Below are 14,010 nucleotides of genomic sequence, written 5' to 3'. Positions count from 1 at the left end.
AACATAATTAAGAACAGATTAAGCAAGTAATAAGGGATAAGGAAACTGCGGTACAACAATTATCTTCAACAAGGTGATACAATATCAGCAGGTAGTAGTTAGAAATGCAAGTACAAGTAGGCATGTAACAATTAAAACAGGGAATGAACAATATAAAGAGAACGAGAAAGAAGCAGGCAAAACGATAAATTGGCGGCGCATAGGTACTCATCACTTCACTTATACGCCACTCACATGGATTTTCACATAGCAAATAAGTCAAGGGTTCCTAATCCCTCGATTCAAAGTTAGACACGACACTTACCTCGATCCACAAGCCACTCACTGCTCAATTACCGATTTTCCTCTAGTATCCACCTCCAAATCACTCATATCTAGCCACAATTAACTCAGTAACATCAATTATCACTAAAGGAATCGACTACAATGCATAAATTTAGAAATTCCAAACATTCCCCCAAAAAGTCAGATACCTACCCCAGACCCGCTTGGTCAAAACCCGATGTTCGAACCAAAATTCATTTACTCATTCACCCCCGAGCCTAGATATATAATTGTTTTTTGAATTCGACCTCAATTCGAGGTCTAAATCCCCAATTTTCCAAATCCCTAGTCTCTACCCAAAACCCCAAATTCTATTATGGAAATCTTAGATTTTAGGCTGGAAATTCATGAAATGTGATGGGAAATTGAAAGAAAGTGGGTTAGGATCACTTATCAAAGTTTTAGGGAAGAAATTATCTCTTGAACATTGCCTCTAGGTCTTCTAGTTTTGAAATTGTAGAAAGAATGGCCAAATCCCATTTTTGCTTCTGTTTTAAGTGTTGGGCGACAGTGTTCATCGCGATTGCATGAATACTGTCGCGTCCGCGAAGAGCAGCCTCATAAGGACTTATGCAATCGCAGAAAGCACTACGCATTCACGAAGATTTAGCCTGCCCTACCTTCGCATCCGCAAGACAGGGCTCGCGTTCGCATAGGGTTTCCCAGGTCCCCTGACCAGCCTATCTAAAGTTACGCGTTTGCGGTCAACTAGTCGCGTTCGCTTAGAGAAACTCCCCCCAATGCTCCGAGTTCGCAACCCTGGTCTCGCGTTCTCATGGAGTAAAATCCTACCCTGCCCAGGTTCCCCTTTGCGATCACGAGAGTGATTACGTGATCACGAAGTACAATGCATCAGACATCAGATACAACACTCTCACACCAGATTTTTCTAAGTCCAAACATCTCGTAGTCTATCCGAAACTCACCTGAGCCCTTGGGGCTCCAAACCAAACATTCATACAAGTCTAAAAATATCATACGGACTTGCTCGCGCGATCAATTCACCAAAATAACACCTAAAACAACGAATTTAGCACCAAATCAAATGAAATTTTCAAGAACACTTTGAAATTTCTATTTCAAACCGAATGTCCGAATCACGTCAAACCAACTCCGTTTCTCACCAAATTTCACAAACAAGTCTTAAATATCATAATGAACTTGTATCGGGCTTCGGAACCAAAATACGGACTCGATACCAATAAGCTCAAACATTAACCAAATTCTTAAAACCATTTAATTTTCAGACTTTCAATTTTCATCAAAAATTCATATTTCGAGCTAGGGACCTCGAAATTTAATTCCGGGCATGCGCCCAAGTCCCACATTTTGATACGGACCCACGGGACTGTCAAAACATGAGTCTGGATCCGTTTACTTAAAACATTGATCGAATTCAACTAAATCGGCTTTTAAAGGCAAAAATTATTATTTTTATCAACTTTCAACATAAAAGCTTTCTAGAAACATGCTCGGACTGTGCACACAAATTGAGGAGGGTAAAAATGAGATTTTAAAGGCCTCAGAATATAGAATTGAGTTCTAGAACATGAGATGACCCTTTGGGTCATCATAGTGGAGGTGTGGAAGAATCTAGTGTTGGTATCCTCATCATTAAGCTAGTTAATCCTAGATTTGAGCTTCCAGAAATCCTCCTCATTTTTGAAGATTGAGTCTAGCTCATTGGTCAGGTTATTTTCTAGGTTTAACAAATAGCTGCTGAATTGATAATTGGGGGATTTTTGGATTCCTACAATTCTGGCTAAGATTCTTCTTTTCTTATGGAATATATTGCCAAAGGTGTTTCTGTTCCACTGGGTCACAATTCTCTTAAAGGACTCAGTGGATTGGATTAAGGTGTAATTAGGGGAGCCTCATTTATAATGCTGGGACAGGTTGGGTGGCTAGTCCACATTGATTCAAACCTAAAGGGTCTTATTCCACTATTGAGAGAGTCACCTTTTAGAATTACTTGGATGGGGCAGTGATCAGAGTGGGTTCTAGGCAGGTGAATCACAGTAGCCTCAGGGTACTGTGAAATCCAACTCTCATTGGCAAAACACCTATCTATTATTTCATGAATCGGAGAAGGCCTATTTTTATATCTCTTATTAGACCAAGTGAATGTTTTGTAGTCTAGGTCTAATAATTTACATTCATTAAGGTAGTTCTAGAACACATTACTGCGACTAGGGTTTATTGGGTTGCCCCCAAATTTATCACTAGCTTTCAAGACTTTGTTGAAGTCCTCTCCTACGAACCAGTTGTTCATGAAGGTTTTGGAGATAGTAACTAAGCTCTCCTAGAGAAGCTTTCGTTCAGCTAAATTACAACTAGCATAGATGCCCGAAAATAGCCAAGAGGTGTGGTTAGGGAGTACCTTAATCATGGCATGGATACCCTGAGGGTTGGTGGACACCTCATCCACACTAACACTATCTTCTTTCCATATAAGAACGATACCCCTAAATAGCCCAACAGCCGGAGATTGAATTATCAGGTCAAACTGCAGTTCCTTTGCCAGTTTTTTGTGGCTAACCATCTTGGTCTCAAGTAGTACCAGCATCGCTGGCTTGTGTAGCTTGACCAAATCCATGCAATGCCTTCATTACTCTGCATTGTTTCCACCCCTAACATTCCATATGATGTAATTCATTAGGGGTGGTTGGATGGTTGGGAATTGGCTTTCCTGGGGTTTCTCCATTCCCTGTGGATTCCTCTTTGGAATTGTTTGGGTTTTTCCCCTCATGCTGATGACAGGAGTCAGGTTGAGAAGCGGCTTGGTCATTCCTTGGGATTGGTGAGACATCAGGTTCAATCCACATTTGGTCATTGACCTGGGGCACAATAACACTAGCACTTCACTGGTCTCCACACTGAACTTTATCGCTCTGATTGAGTTTAGTAGGAGAGAGTCTGTGTGAAGGGACCGTAGGTTGCTTCTTCCGCTTCTGATGGGCTTTTCTTTTTCATAATATCTAGGGCCTTGTTAATTTCCTTTGTGATGTTGCTGAGTGGTGGAGATGTGTTCTTCCCTAGTTGAGCAGAAAACAATAGGGCTTGGTGGATTTGGGGTTCGATGGTCACAAAAATCGGCTCTGCTGCTGGATCCTCTGCTAACAGGTCTGGGAAGAAAGGTATTGCTTGGAAGGCTTGGGATATTAGGTTGTTTGAGCATTGGTGGGTCGATGTTTGGTTGCATGTTGTCGTTGTTCTCCATTGTTGTTGATACCCAATTTTTTGCTGTATATTTTCATTATGCAAAATACTTTCAAAATAGCATATATATATATATATATATATATATATATATATATATATATATATATATATATATATATATATATATATAAGCATGTCCAAAGTTTTTATTATTTTTCACATAATTTTAAGATTTTAAATTGATTTATTTTCTGCTTTTTTATCCATAAAATCTCTAATAATTATTTCCAAAATTATTGTTTTGATAATTCATCTATTGGATTTCTCTATTTATGCCAAAATATGGCTATGGTGATTCTTGAATATTTTTATAATTGCATTTAGTATTTTTAAAGATAAATTGCACATAATTGCAATATTAGCCCTTTTAAACGGTCCCCATTTCCACTTCCTAAATTAAACCCAAACGAACCCCCCCCCCCCCAAACCCTCTCATTCTTCATTCACTCAACTGACTCTCATCTCTCTCTCTCTCTCTCTATCTCTATCTCTCTCTCTCTCTCTAGCTCTGGTTCTCTCTAGAACCTTCTCCCCTCCCCTCCTCTCTGATGAACCTTATCCACCATCTCTGGCCATCACCCTGCCTGAATCCATGGTGGTCTCACCGCCTACCAGCCTTATGTCTCCCTCTTGAACATGTGTCATCATTTTGAGGCCTTCAAGTGAACTATAGGCGGTTCACTCGCCTCCCATGGTTTCCCATGTCATTTTCTGGCCATCCATGGCCATTCGAGTAAGATCTGTGACTTTTCTGGCTAAAACTGGTGACTTTTCAAGGTTTTCTCACCTTCTATGGGTTCCCCGAAACCCTAACCCTAACCCTAAAGATTTTTTGATTTTCTTTTAGATCTGTGTATATTATGAGCTTTTGATGTTTTCCTCAAAGGTTTTTTCCCGATTTTTTTAAGGTGACCCTCCGTCTTCAAGATTAGGGTTTCTTAACCTCTTTTAAAAGACTTCTCCTCTGATTTCAATATGGTCATATGATTTTGCTATGTTTAAACGGTTTATTTATGTTTTTCTTCTACTTGATTCATCATGTGGAAAACCCTAATTATTTTGGTTTTGTCCGGGGTTCCGGAACTGTCTTTGCTTATGTGATTTGTATGTATACCTGTTTTGATTAATTTCTCTATGATTAAACCTTTCTCTTTGTTTATCTTGACCGATTCAAAGTTCTTACAACTTTTAATTTAACTCTGTTAAAAAAACCCTAATCTCTTAAAGGTTTTCTCCACTTGTTACTGTGAGTCATAAAGGTTTTCTTTACTTGCTTCCGTATGTTGGCCTGACCTTCTTTACCTGTTTCTGTGTGTTAGATTGGTTTCTTCACTCTGGTTCTATGTGTTAGCTGTAACTACTTGACTTTGTTAAAGTTTTTGTTGACCACCATGCTTCGAATGGGTTCCTTTTTTGTTACTAATTCCTTAGCCTACTCGTATGCCTTCTGTATGATTGTGTTCATCTAGTTTTTTCCTCTTTTGCTTCCTTTTATCGATATGGCTGACCTTGCATGTCATATATGCCTGTTCATTCTTCTCCATTTATATGTCAAAGTACAAAATCACGACTCCCTCTTGATTGATCCTGATTTCCTGAAGTTACGATTTGATTGTAAGGTTTTCTTAGAAACCCCTAAAATTTTATCGATTGTTTAAGTTGATTGATTTCATTCCCTTATTTGCTATGGTGCTTCATTCTTGCTGAATCCTTTCCCCAAATTAGTGCATTCTGTACATAGACTCAATCATATGCTCTAAGCTTTTACTACCCCTTATATGGTAAAAACCAATCTTTCTCAAACTGATTTTTTTTCCTTAGTTATCCCTTTTAGTATCCGTTTAAGCTATAATTCCTTGATTAAAGGAAGTACTTGTATTAATTGGATTCTAATTGTGATTACTTCCATAATTGTGCTAAACCTTTACTTGTTACCTTATTTTCTACCTATTTTCAAAGCAATAAATACCCTCAGTCTTTCATTAACAAGAGACGAACTTGGCTTTCAAAAACCCCTCTCTTACTTAAAAATTCTATGTTATTCTACTACTATTGACTGGCTGCAAGCCAAGGCTAATCATATGTAAGCCTTGGTTCTTTCATTTGTTTACCTCTATCTTCACCGGTATGTCGTAGTTCAATTTAAAGCCTCAACAACAATATGTTTCTATTCCTGGTTCAGTTTCTTTTACTTCTGGCCTGATTTTACTTGTGGTCTTGTTGTGAAGCATACTGACATGACACCCCTCCCTTTAAATTCATGTGATTCAAGTATGCCTGGATGATTGCATTTTCTTACTTACTATGTACTTACCATCTTGTGAATCCCAGATCCCTTATCCCTCCTCTATGTGTTTTATGGTTGGTTTGTGATTATGCCAGTGTCCAACTATCTCTGAGCATCTCCCTGTCACACCTCCTTTTTCCGCACCCGGGGGCGCAAGGGAGTTTTTTCCAATTAAAGGACAATCGAAACGGGATTTGTTTATTTATTTCAGAGTCGCCACTTGGGAGATTTAGGGTGTCCCAAGTCACCAATTTTAATCCCGAATCGAGGAAAAGAATGACTCTATATTATAGTCTGCGTACCAGAAATCCGGATAAGGAATTCTGTGTTAACCCGGGAGAAGGTGTTAGGCATTCCCGAGTTCCGTGGTTCTAGCACGGTCGCTCAACTGTTATATTCGGCTTGGTTATCTGATTTTATACAAATATGAACTTATGTGCAAATTTTAACTTTTTACCGCTTTCATAATTATTATTTTTAAAGAATGTGAACATCGCTTAAAACATGTCTTTGGACTGCGTCACATGAAATGCACCCACAATCCGAAATATATTTTATTTGATGTTTTGGGATTTGGATTTGGGTCGCATGAAATACACACCCTAGTTTAGGAAAGTAGATTATTAAACACGCGCCTAAAGAGACTATCGCGTTATTATTTTGGGAAGACCGTGAAATTCGCTAAACGGCCCTCCTGAATTCTAAGTAGTTTAAAACAAGTATTTACTGAGGGCCCCGCAATTTGTATTTTTATTCGGCGAGGCTCATCTCATTCTTATTTTTTAAAGGAGTTTGCAACGTCATGGAAATGCATCTCCGACCACATCACAATCAATGTACCCATGATTAGAAACACATTTCGACTTCGTTGAGATTTGGATTTAGGTCACATAAATGTGCACCCGAGTTTAAGGAAATTAAATTATTAAAGGCGCGCCTAAAGCAACTAGCGCATTATTATTTTGGGTAGGGCCGTGAAATTCGCTAAACGGCCCGACCCGAATCTAAGTATTTAATACATATATTGTGTGAGGGCTCCGCAATCTGTACATTTATTTGGCGAAGCTAGTCTCGTTTTTTATTTATTTATTTCTTCTTTTTTCCCTTTTTTTTCTTTTTTTTTTTTAGAAAAGGACAAGGCTAAAATGACTACATTTCTTTGCTACTTCACGAGGTCATGGGTTGTCGATTAAACTTATTTGATGAAACGAGTATTTTTTCCGCGGGATTAAATTACTACTATGATTTTAACATTGCTACTGCATGTACAAACAACTATTAAGACAAACATTTAGATAACAATAATCTGAGCATGAAGAAATAAAATGCTGAATAACTACTTAACATGACGGAACAAAGGAAATGCATTCACGACCAAATTTCAATATCATACGGAGTTAATTAACAAGAAATAGTGATTTACAAACAACATATGAATATGTCTTGCTCATTTGCATACTATTCGCATGAACTAATTGTATTTCAACAAAACACATGTACATATTACTAAACAACAAATATGAAGGACGCGGACAGAGATGACCTACTTGATATTATCGTCCGATGCGTTGGACCTGCGACGAAACCTCGGACAACAACCTTGACGTACCGGACCTCGACAAACCAAAGGCGACCTCAACGGACTGCACGACGACAGTGAAAGAACAGCGATAGCATGGGCTGGTTGGTTGTCGCGTTTGGATAGTACAGCTGGAGCAGTGGTGTTTGGACGGTGTTCAGTGGTCGTTTGATCCACTGCTGGGCGTGAGGAAACGACGGTGAGACTGGTGATGGCGTGAAGTCGAGCTGGAGGTTTGGTGGTGTACGCCGGTGGTCGACGAGGCTGGGTAGCAGGTGGTCGTGAGCTACTGTTTGACGGACGTGCTGAAAACGAACAGCAGCAACAATGGCTGCTGCTCGACCGACGCAGCAATGGGGTCGACGATAAACCTAGGAGGATGAGGAATGGTCGTGAGCTGGTGGACGGAGCAGCTATGGGCTAGTAGTTTGGGCAGTGGGGTTCGTTTATGGGGGTTTCACGTTGGGGGACGACGATGGAGGGAGTTGGTCTGGTTGCGACGAGGGGGGGTTGCAGATAGGTTTTAGGCCGTAGGGTTTGGTTGATTGGTTGACGGACTGGTTGCGAAACGACGAAAGAGATGGTGTCGTCGGAGCAGGTGGTCGTTTGGACGTGGTGTTTGGGTGGTGGTGTTGGGCAGAGGTCGACGGAGGGAGGTGGTTTCGTTCACTGCTGGGGACGCGACAGTAGTGGTAGGTTTCACGGTGGTTTTGGGTTAGGGTCGCTAGGGTTTTTCCTAGGTTTTCTTCAGGAAGAGGAGGAAGACGATGAACAGCGGATGCCGGGTTTAATGGAGGATCGCCGGATTGGTTTGACGGAGCTCGGAGGAGGAGGAATGGTCGTGTTTTCCGGCGTTCGTTTGGACAGTGGTCGACGGGCCTGTTTGGTTGTTGACGGAGGTGGTGAGACGGGGTTTTCGACTGGTTTAGGTGAGGAAGGAGGTGGTGTTTTTTGTGGTGGTTTGGGCAATTTCGGACGTGAGGGAGTCAAGGTTTTTGGAGTAGGGTTTTTCTGGTATTTTCTTCTTCTCCTTTAGGAAGAAGATGGAGGAACAGTGCCCAGTCCTTTTCAATTTTCCAAAATCTCCCCCTTCAAAATGTTTTTGTCCGTGTATTTAGCATGGGTTTGCCAAGAAAAATGAGCCCCACGCGTGGTGGGGTTCGAGACTTATGTCCCCCACGCGTGGTGGGGTTCCCCATGTGTCAGGGACTCGGTTTATTATGGGCTAGGTCCGAAAATTAAGCCTAAAACCGGGTAGTTTGAACCCGAATATTATTCTTTTGCCCGGACCCGAGAAATAGGAACACGACGTTGCTTAACTAGTCCTATATAAGCAAAATAGCTACTAAAATAAGACTAATTATTTAAAACAAAACTATATTATTATTTTCTTAATATTTTTCAAGATTTAAAATAGCTACAAAATATTAATAAAACTATTTTTTTGTAATTTTCGTTTTTTATATAAAGATAAAATATAAAGTAATATTTTTGCATTTTTTCCAAATTAAAATGACTACAAAACCTTAATAGAATTATATTTTTTGTAATTTTCGAAATTATATAAAGTACAAAAATAAAGTGCAATTTTTTGATTTTTTCAAGTTTATGAGGGATACATAAACTAAAATTTATATATATATTTTTTAGTAATTTTTCTTTTGCGAGAAAAATAAAGTAAAAATAGTCAAAATAGCTATATTAGTCCTAAATTAAATATTTAAGCTAAGAATGTAAAAATTCCCGGGGAGGGTCAAAAATCACGTGCTTACAGCTATCCCTCTTTGACTGGAAACACGAAGAATTTTCCGACAAAGAACGACTAGACGTGTTTTTGACCCGACCATTACTTGGACGGACTACACTTAAGGAAAGGGAGGGAATGTGACCGAGCCCTGGTATCTGAGCTGCCTACATATCCTTGGTTTTACAGGAATCAGGCCACGTGTAGTTCGGATATGAGAGAGATAGTGAAGTGTACCGAGGTGAAGAGCCGATCGAGGTGCCGTTCCGTTGAGGTTCCGGTCCGTGGTCCTGTCATTACATCAAAAATGATAACTGAAAAAGACTAACTAAACCTATCAGCTACTAGTTACAAGGATTCCTATCTCTAAGTCTTCTGAAACTTGATCTTGAGTCTTGAATGGTGCTTCATACAGACTTTGGATTTGAACCTTGATACTTGCTTGTTGTAGGCGCTAGTTCTTGAGCAGATCACATTTGTTCTCCACATCCGTGTTTCGGATTCATTCATTTTTCTTTTTCTTTTTCTTTTTTTTTCTTTTTGTTTTTGTGACTAGCTTTTGTTGACCCTCTCAGACTGTTGACTCGCATTCTTGGGGGCGAGCTTCTTGTTGCTTCTATCTTGGATTGAGTGCTGGGGATTTTTGTTGTAGCCTTCTGCCTTCCAATGGGTTACGGCTTGACTTTGAACGATCCCGCTGTTCTACAGGCGGACCCCTAACTTCTTCAATCTTTGACATATAACAATCTTCTGCTCTACAGGCAGGCCCCTGACAATCAAAACAAACAAAACAAACAAAATTTCCTAACCCAGTTTGCACTGGGAAGGTTTGTGAGTCGTTAGCAAAATCGTAGCCCACTGATACTACTGATGCAGTGCTGAGAGTGAACTAAACACTAGATTAGGATGTATTCCCTTGTTATACAGGTGGGCGCCTAACTTCAATGCTTGAAATGTAAGGACTGAAATGTATTCCTCTGTTCTATGGGCGGGCTCCCAACTTCAACACTTGTAATGAAAAAGACTGAAATGTATTCCTCTCGTTATACAGGTGGGCGTCTGGCAAGAAATTTAAAGACTGGAATGTATGCCTCTGTTCTATGGGCGGGCTCCCAATTTCAACACTTGAAAGTAAAGACTGAATGTATTCCTCTGTTATTATGGGCGGGCTCCCAATTTCAACACCTGAAAAGTAAAGACTGAAATGTATGCCTCTGTTATTATGGGCGGGCTCCCAATTTCAACACTTGATAGTAAAAACTGAATGTATGCCTCTGTTATTATGGGCGGGCTCCCAATTTCAATACTTGAAAGTAAAAACTGAATGTATGCCTCTGTTATTATGGGCGGGCTCCCAATTTCAACACTTGAAAGTAAAGACTGAAATGTATTCCTCTCGTTATACAGGTGGGCGCCTGGATTTAGGAAAATGACTCTTTTTTTCAAAATGTTTTTTTTTTAGTATCTTAGGAGAAAGATTCATCAGACTAATATTTTGATCCTAGGAGAAGGTTCGTCAGACTAGGTCTTGTTTTTTGGTATCTTAGGAGAAAGATTCATCAGACTAAGATTTTGATCCTAGGAGAAGGTTCGTCAGACTAGGTCTCTATCTTAGGAGAAAAATTCGTCAAACTAAGATTTTGATCCTAGGAGAAGGTTCGTCAGACTAGGTCTTGTTTTTTTGGTATCTTAGGAGAAAGATTCATCAGACTAAGATTTTGATCCTAGGAGAAGGTTCGTCAGACTAGGTCTCTATCTTAGGAGAAAATTCGTCAGACTAAGATTTTGATCCTAGGAGAAGGTTCGTCAGACTAGGTCTTGTCTTTTTGGTATCTTATGAGAAAGATTCATCGGACTAAGATTTTGATCCTAGGAGAAGGTTCATCAGACTAGGTCTCTATCTTAGGAGAAAATTCGTCAGACTAAGATTTTGATCCTAGGAGAAGGTTCGTCAGACTAGGTCTTGTTTTTTTGGTATCTTAGGAGAAAGATTCATCGGACTAAGATTTTGATCCTAGGAGAAGGTTCATCAGACTAGGTCTTTTTTTTTATCTTTAACAACCACTTAGGAGGAAATGCATCTCCTATGGGTAAAACATAAACTTAGGAGGAAATGCGTCTCCTATGGGTAAAAACAAACTTAGGAGGAAATGCATCTCCTATGGGTGAAACTTAAACTTAGGAGGAAATGCGTCTCCTATGGGTAAAACTTAAACTTAGGAGGAAATGCATCTCCTATGGGGGAAACTAAAACTTAGGAGGAAATGCATCTCCTATGGGGTAAACTAAAACGAACTTAGGAGGAAATGCATCTCCTATGGGTAAAACCAAAACAACCTTAGGAGGAAATGCATCTCCTATGGGGTGAAACTAAAACAATCTTAGGAGGAAATGCATCTCCTATGGGTAGAACTCTAATGATTGCGTCTCCTATTAATGAAACCTTCGCTTTCTCTTTTTTTTGAATTATTTACTTACCTGCGTTGCCCTCCCTCGAAATTGTTGGGGATTATTTAGATGGGGATGTCTTTTTACCCTTTTTTCTTTTTTTTTCATTATTATCTTTTTATTCTTCTTTTTTGATTTTATTCTTTTTTTTCGCATAGCTTCTTCCTTCGAAGACTACCTCCCTTGAGAGTCGTTTTGCCTTTCCCCGAAAGGAACCGCTGAGGATACCGACTTTCCAACCTTGTGTTGGACCCCTCGCAACTGCTAGGGATAACACTTTTGAGGAATTATTTACTTACCTGCTAGGGATAACACTGTTGGGTAAAATGTTATCAGCTGGGGGTACCTGACTTCCAGAAAATTTTCTAAATGGAAGGAAAATTTTCTGCCCCAGTTTGATAATATCCCTTGTGGCATGCAGTTCTGGCATCAATGCCATTTCCTTTACCTGTTTCAAATCAAACAAAATTGTTAGTTTAAAACATGGTGGTTGGTTGTGATACTCCCAACGGGATGGCTTTTCCTTTTTTCCTTCCTTGCTTTGCGTTGCACAACTTGTTGGGGACGATTTTATTTGCTGGGTACAATCCCTTTCTGATGGGGATATCCCTCTTCTTTTGTGGCATAGCTCGGAAACTGGCATTTCCCCGACCTTTTAGTCTAGTATGGATTTCGCCAAATCATGCTCACTGCTTTCCTTGCTTTGTTCATGGGCCTTGGCCTTGAGGTTTATAACTTTTGATAAAGGCAACGGTATCCCTCTTGACGCTTGTCAATCCTTCTGTCAATTCCCTTTTGCTGGGGATATCTTTTTGACACTGGCCTCGCGTTTGTTCCCTGCTGACTATACCACTTGGATGTACTAGTCAGATCTCATTTTGGAAAGCTGATGGCCTATTTGAAGTCATTTCATACTTGTTCTGACCAGACAGACTCTATTGGGGATTTTTCTATGAAAGGAAAAAGATAAAAGGGAACAGAATAAAAAGACAAAGGAAAAAAACATGACTCTTTAACAAAATAAACTATAAATAAAAACCCTATCAAATGCAGATACCGACTCTAATGGCCATGACATGCGTATGTGGCCTATCCTCTACCGTCAATCATCTTTCAAGATCTTCAATTGGCGATTCCCCATCTGATTCTCAATCTTATTCGACTTGTAGTGCCCGCAGGGTTTTCACTAGCAAGTCTCTCTCATTTTTGGTTCTTCTCTCAGATCTCATCGCCTTATGGTGCCTGTGAAGGTTTTCACCGATAAGACTCTCTCATTTGTATCACTTTCCAGCTGGGGATTTGGAGTGTTGCCGGTATGACTCTCTCTGTTGGAGATTAGAGTCCTTTCCGCTGTGGAACAGAATGTTATGTTCGCCGGTAAGACTCTTCATTTTTCTGACTTGGCATTTTTTAAAGACTGATCAGAAGGTCTTTCTTTGGACCGTAATGTGGGTTTTGGATAGGCTAGAAAGAAAGGGTATAAAAGGCTCAAAAATACATTAATTTTGGGTTATTAGTTACAACTTTTGGAATTAGATTTATTTACAACAAATGCAACATTTGCCCCAGTTTCTTGCTTGGGGATATTTTAACTGATTTTTTTTTCATTTTTCAAAACCATGACCGAGCCGTGAAGCGCCTACGTATCCTCTTTGAGGAATCAGGTCAAACGTAGTTCCCAATTCCTCTTTTCATTTGACTTTCCTTTTTTTTCATTTTCTGTTATCATTTCTCTTTTCTTTTCTCTTTTTTTCATTTTTCTTTAGTCATTTTGCTATTCTCTTTTTTACTTTTCTTTTTTTTTCATGTTCGTATCTTTTAGTCGTTGCTACTGGTTCTGAACGAGGGGTATGAAAGAAAATAAATAAGGCTCAAAGGGCTAACGAAGGATAAAGTGTTTAGGTAGCAGAACAAAATGCCTTCGTCATTCCAGTCTTCAAAACATGCCAAGTGCAAACAACACAATTAAAATTTATAGCCTCTTCTGACGGTGCTGGGCTTGACAAAAACATTTGCCTTTCCCTTTGTCACTTCTAAAGCACCGTTGGGCGACACTCTCATTCTCATTATTATGAACGACCATCATGCCAATTTAGGCGAATCTTGCTTTTAACGGTTTTCCTTGTGTTTAACTTGCCCCAGTTCCACATGACTCGAGCTCTGAATAATCTCAAACCGTCCTTATTTTCTTTAAATGGTTTGATCGCCTTTCTGGGGTTTTATGATTAACTTTAAAGACTAGGCCCAAATTGGGTGCGCATGTCATATCCCTAGAATCGGCATTGAACGAAATGATAAAAGGACTAAACAAAAGACGACTGGAACTAACAAAAGACCGACTTTGTATTAGACTACCGGCGAAATGGTTTGAATAATAAAACAGACAAAACAACCAGAATAAAATCC

Source organism: Nicotiana sylvestris, chromosome 4 (assembly GCF_000393655.2).
Source record: "Nicotiana sylvestris chromosome 4, ASM39365v2, whole genome shotgun sequence".
NCBI lineage: Eukaryota > Viridiplantae > Streptophyta > Magnoliopsida > Solanales > Solanaceae > Nicotiana > Nicotiana sylvestris.
The sequence above is the reverse complement of the archived record's forward strand: the minus strand, read 5'-3'. Positions refer to the sequence as shown.